We start from the raw sequence: 7,020 nt of genomic DNA on the forward strand, positions 1-7,020 counted from the left end.
AAAGAAAGAAAGAAAGAAAGAAAGAAAGGAAGGAAGGAAGGAAGGAAGGAAGGAAGGAAGGAAGGAAGGAAGGAAGGAAGGAAGGAAGGAAGGAGAAAGAAAGAAAGAAACTCTTTGTGGCAATAAGGTAGGAAATTATAAACAAGACCTAAGGCCATGCCAGACAAGGGTTAAGTCACACACCCATACACTTAAAAAATAAACTCTATTCTAATTGCCACAAGGTTAATTTTTCTCCTTTTTCTCTAACAGGTAAACAAACACCGGCTTAAAGATAAACGATATTTTTAAAAAAGTTACAACTTACCACCCATCAAACACTGACTAACTGATCCCTCCATTTCACAAGCCATAACTACAGCTTTGATTAGACAACAGACTAGTTTCAGTAACTTCTAATAAAAAGACCACCAACCACAGACCGGTTCTGGCCAGTTTACAGACGCTGCTTCATGTCTCTGCTTTACCTTCGTGTCCCTGCTTCACCTTTTGATGTATAGGGGCTAATTGTAATATTTTTAAATATTAAGTCTCAACCCCATAGTGACATAATAAACATAAGTGACATGTAACTTACATGTTTATTTATCATGTATATGCACATTCCCCCTTTGAAAATATTCATAACTCCTCCTATAACCTGTAAATATGTGTGTGTAGCAAACCTGTTCAGCATAAAACTCCTGCCCAATCCCTCCTCCCTTGAAGTGTCTCCTTCTGGCTTTGGCTGGAAGCTACACTTTCCAACCTCTCAGTATAGCCAGCTTACAGGCTGTAACTATTTTTAAAAAGTAAAGTATTCTTTCCAAATTTATACATCTCATGATTTTTGAGTTGACAAAGGTATAGTCTTTAATACATTATTTAAAAAAGCTTAAAAAAATAAACTTTTAAGGACTTTTAGAAGAACAGGAAATCATGTTATAAGTCATAAAAGAAGAAAACAAGAGAGTTAAAAGCAGAAAAAAGGAATGGAAAATAAACATATAAAGAAAATAAACAAAGCCAAGGACTGGTTACTTGAACATATTAATAAAATTGATAACTACCTAGCAAGTCTATAAGATATATTCTTATATATAAGAGTTCACATAAATTACTAATATCAGAAATGAAAAAAGGACATCACTATACATCCCTGCACACAGCAAAAAGTATATAAGAGAATATTATAAAAAGGCTGGGTGTGGTGGCTCATGCCTATAATCCCAGCACTTTGGGAGGCTGAGGCAGGCGGATCACCTGAGGTCAGGGGTTTGAAACCAGCCTGGCCAACGTGGCAAAACCCCGTTTCTACTAAAAATACAAAATTAGCCTGGCATGGAGGCTCACACCTGTAATCCCACTTACTTGGGAAGCTGAGGCAGGAGAATTGCTTGAACTCGGGAGGCGAGGTTGTGGTGAGCCGAGATCATGCCATTGCACTCCAGCCTGGGCAACAAGAGTGAAACTCCATCTCAAAAAATAAATAAATAAAAATTTAAAAATAAGTAAATAAAAAAGGACATCACTATACATCCCTGCACACAGTAAAAAGTGTATGAGAGAATATTATAAATAATAACATGGCAATGCATTTAAAAATGTAGATGAAATGAAAAAATTCCTAGGAAGACACAGGTTACAAAAACTGATACAGGAAGTAATAGAAAATTTAAATAGTCCTATACCTATTAAACAAATGAATCCGTAATTTAAAACCTTACAGAGAAAACTCCAGGCCTATGCTGCTTCAAAGGTGAATTCTTCCAAATATTTATGAAACAAATAACATGAATCTTGCATAAACTCTCAAGCAATAGAGAGAAAGGAACACTTCCTAAAATATTTTGTAAGACAAGCATACTCTTGGGTATCAGACATATCTTTTGTGCCACCTCCGATTCTCTTGCCATCTTACCTTGCAACTTGTTTTATCCCAATAGTCATGGCAACCAATTTCCTCTGTGTGCAGAAAACAGCAGGACTTCACTGTTCACCTCTGTTGAACTTCTCGTCTTCTACTATAAGGCTTCTCTGTTGCTGTTGAAACATGAGCTGCTGAGAGATCTTTGATATCTGCACATGCACAACTTCTATATGTAGGGCTATTAATGCTCTATGGAGTAAAACTTTGATCAGTTGGATACAGTGGCTGACCAATTTTTTTTTTTTTTTTTTTGAGACGTGTCTTGCTCTGTCACCCAGGCTGGAATGCAGTGGTGCAATCTTGGTTCACTGTAAGCTCTGCCTACTTGGTTCAAGTGATTCTCCTGCCTCAGCCTCCCAAGTAGCCGGGATTACAGGTGTGCACCACTACACCCAGCTAATTTTTGTATTTTTAGTAGAGATGGGTATCACTGTTTTGGCCATGCTGGTCTTGAACTTCTGAGCTCAACTGATCCTCCCGCTTCGGCCTCCTAAAGTGCTGAGATTACAGGTATGAGCCACCATGTCTGGCCGTGACCAATAAAGTTTTCCCACTTTCTTCCCCTAAGTAGACTTCCCTAAGACTGCACTCCTTAATACATTAATAATACATTATAATTTGATTCAGTGGATGCTGTTTACATGAGTGTGTTCAGTCTGTGAAACTTCATCAAGGTTTACACTTATAGGTGGAGTTTTACGGATGTATGTTATGCCTCGATAACATGTTTAAGATGATATTATTCGCAATAGCTCCAAAAAACATTTTCAACCTAGAAATAACTCTTACAAACCTGTGCAGGACCTCTATTCAGAAAACAATAAAACATTGCCAAAAGAATGTAAAGAATACCTAAATCATTCTAACAATATACTGCATTAATTGAATGGAAGAATAAAAGATTACAATTCTCCTTAAAATAAATTATAAAGTCTATGCAACTAAATTAAAAGACACTATTGTCGTTAAAATTGACAAGCTCCATTCTGAACATTCTATAACTAGGCAAAGATCCAAGAATAGCCAAGACTACCTTGAAAAGCACAGAATGAGAGGATGTACATAGATAGATATCAAAGCTTATTACAATGTTACGATAATTAAGATAGTAGGCAATTTTCATAATGATATAAAAATAGAACAGTGTAACCAAATACAGCATCCAGAAACAGAACCAAATATTTGTACACACAATTTATGAAAAAGATAACAATGTATAGTAGTGAGGGAATCGGTGGTCTTTTTAATACGTCATACTACATTCTTTGGATATCTAATCAGGAAAAATAAGTTTTGACCTATAAATTACATAAACAAAAAATTAATATTGATGGATTTTAGATGTAAATGTGAAAGGTGAAAGTATTTCACTCCTGTGTATAAATCTAACAAAATGAATACATATGTGCACTGTGACATATAAAAAAAGTTCCTGTTCTTTGATGTTTATTTATAATAGCCCCAAAATAGAAACAGCGTAAGTGTTCATCAACGGTAGAATAAATTGGATAATAAAAACACAATGGAACATTCCACTGCCATGAAAATGAAATTACTGCTACATTTAGTAACAATTATTAGTTTACAGGCATAATTGAGTAAAAGAAAACAAATACAAAAGAGGGGAAACAATACGACTCTATTTACACAAATTGAAAGGATAGGAAGAAGTGAACTCTGCTGTTAGAAGTTGGTATGGTTGTTACCTTACAGGAAGAAGGGAAAAGTAACTGAAAGGCAGCATAAAGGGAGTCTCTGAGGTGCTGGTAATATTCTATTTCTTGATCTAGATGGAGGTTACTCATAGGCTTCCTGTGTGAAAATTCATTTACCTATACCCATATGATTTGTACTTTTATTAAAATATGTTCTAAATCAATTATTTAAAAGTTTGTTTTAGACAATGAAGTTATATAATATTAAAGAAACCTAAGAGACATGTAAAACAAATGTAAAAGGAAATGAGAACACAGATAAGCAGAGCACCACAACACCCAGTTGCTTATGCTTTTACAGCTCTTGCTCATGGAGGCAAATTTGGGCTTATGCTTCAACAGCTTCTAAATTGAGGAAAACTGAAGTCACTAGGACCCGCTAAAAATGGAGAACCACTCCACACGTCCTCAGTGTCATACATGCAGATTAATAATAATCTAGAGAGAAAAACTCAACTATCATCCCTAGTGAATGCCCGAAAAGTAGTCCTGTCACTTAGGAATTCACCAAGTAAAGAAATTAGAAAATATCTTCATCTTGTTAAATCAAAGACACGAGGTGACCTACAGTAGATCGGCATCCTGGAAGTGCATTTCTTGAATAGTCCAGGGAGCCTTAAGTTATAAACTTAATTTATTTGAGATTTGTATTGCTTATCAATTGCTGTAACAAATAATTCCAAATGTAGTGGTTTAAAACAACACGTTTATTATCTTACTGTGTCTGTAACTCAGAAGATCAAAGTGTTGTATTTGGGTAGTTCCAGCTCAGGGTTCCTCATGGGGTTGCAATCAAGATGCCAGGCTAGGGCTCTAGTCGTCATAAGGCTTGACTGGGTCTGGAGGATCTTCTTCCAATCTCCCTAGTAGGTGTTGGCAGGAAGGCTCACTCCCTCCCCAAATGGGCTACTACACAGGACAGCTGGTGACATAGTAACTGGCTTCCCTCTAGAGCTAGATCTATCACTTACATTAGACACAAAGACCACCCCTGGTACATAGGGAACTACACCAGGGCAAGAATATCAGAAGGTAGAGATTATTGGGGATCATCTTAGAGGCTGCCTACCAGATAGGCCCTCTGTCCACCTATGACCCCAGTCTCTCTCATCAAATACACTCACCACCTTCCAAAAGGGCCTAAGGGTTCCAGAATTTAGCATTTAAATCATATCCAAGTACGTATGAGACACTTCGGGTATGATTTCTTAAGTATGCCCACTCAAATACATAGAAACCTGGCTGTACAAACCAGAAAACACCACTACATCTGTTTTGTTTTGTTTTTTGAGACGGAGTTTTGCTTTTGTCACCCAGGCTGGAGTGTGGTGGCATGATCTCGGCTCGCTGCAACCTGTGCCTCCCTCGTTTTAGCGATTCTCGTGCCTCAGCCTCGTGAGTGGCAGGGACTACAGGCATGTGCCACCATACCTGGCTAATTTTATATTTTTAGTAGAGACAGGGTTTCACCATGTTGGCCAGACTGGTCTCTAACTCCTGATCTCAAGTGATCCACCTGCCTCCACCTCCCAAAGTGCTGGGATTACAGGTGTGAGCCACTGCACTCAGCCTGCCACTACATCTGGGCAAGAGTTTGACCCCTTTACTTTCAAAGTAAAAGTCTGGTATTGTACCAACCAAGCCACATAGGTCCTAAGAAGAGATTCTTATTCATATTGAGAAATGATTTTAGCACATATCACTAATGTTGACTGGTGTTATAAATGAATTATTAGACTTAGAAAAGACAACTAAGGAGGTGGTTTGAATTCCATGGAGTCAATTCATTGGACAGAAGTGTATTCATGTACTCTGAACATTGCTTGTATTCGCTATTACTTGTTTTTTGTTTTTTTTTTTGTTTTTTGTTTTTTGGTTTTTTTGCACTAAGTCTAAGAAATCAAACTGGTCTATATAGGATGAATGCAAATAGGATCAATACAACAGTCCTTATTCATTTACCTACGATTTGTAAAAGGGAAGACTGAAGAAGTGGAACCAACTGATTCCCTTCAGCAGCTAGTTATTGAACTTAACATTGGCACCCAAAAAAGGACTTTTCTGGTGACCAAGAAAAACAACAAAAGTAATGACAAAGGCAGAGAGGTGGAGAGCAACTAGCTTAAAACAATAAAGTTATACATTGTCAAATACTTATTAAAGCAAATAATTAATAAGGAAGATAATATCCCAGCAATTAGCAGAAGTTAATGTGGGTTTTGTCATTTCCACGGTGAAATTGCATACAAAGTAGTAATAAAAATGCATCTCAGCTGAGCATACACTTTTGTTTGACACCAGGGAAGAAAGGAATTTTCCAATGTAGGACCGTATGGCTCAGTGAGGTGCGTGACTTTTGGGTAAATGGTGAGATTTCATAGGAAAGAAACTCATAACTCAGAGCAGAAATGGCGGTTTTCAGGAATGGTTGAAAGCATAAAATCCAGGGACTTGGCTTTTCTTGGGGGGTGGCGTGCTAAAACTCGTAGCAGAGCACGGTTTCGATCCATCGACCTCTGGGTTACGGGCCTCACACGCTTCCGCTGCGCCACTCTGCTGAGCGGACTGCAAAACTCGCTGATCTTAGTTTCAATCATCAAAATCACCTTTCAGTACCGACAAAATTTTCATTTTCTAATTATTTCATTTTGCATCTGATCGTTTACACTGTCCCTATCTCTGCCAAGGAAGTTGAAGATTCGCTACTCGATAACTAGATGGCCTCAGGCCATAACCTCCGGATCTGTGTTTTCCAACCTGCCAAAGATGGTCTGAGCCTCTTAGCAGACACTCGTTTATCACAGCGAGCCTAGGAGGAGGCGCCAAGCAAAACACTAGGTGTAGTCTTCTCGAGTAGAATCTAGGCAGTCGTGGAGCGAACGCAGCTGTCACCGGAGAGGAATCGTGTTAACTGTCTTGTTTCTATAAAAAAATTTCATAGACGATCGTAGAAGAGATTTTTTCCCTTGATGCAGTAAAAATGATCAATGTTATTAAAGTTCAACTCGACTTGTGTGTGTTCTGTGTGACGAAATGGAAAGTATACATAAAGGACTTCCGTTGCATACCTCAGCACAATGTTATCTCCCGAAAAAGCACTCCTCCAGCTGATTCCGTTACAAGCATAGCTAGTGGCTTTTTCAGAAAACACCATTTTTATTTGAAAGAATGATTAACAAACTATGGTTATTAAGACTCAGTATTTGACAGACATGATTTTTTTTATTTTTTAATTAACCAAGTGAGCCTGCCACTTCAAGGAAAACAACTGACAGTATTTGTGACCAATGATAAGAGTGGGGCTTTCTAGCAAAAATTTGAATGTTGCAAAACTTGTATCCGTTATCATGAGCCTGACAACTTCCAACTTCTGACTTTTATGAAATTGTTAGTGAT

This window comes from Mandrillus leucophaeus, unplaced genomic scaffold (assembly GCF_000951045.1).
Source record: "Mandrillus leucophaeus isolate KB7577 unplaced genomic scaffold, Mleu.le_1.0 Scaffold392, whole genome shotgun sequence".
Lineage (NCBI taxonomy): Eukaryota > Metazoa > Chordata > Mammalia > Primates > Cercopithecidae > Mandrillus > Mandrillus leucophaeus.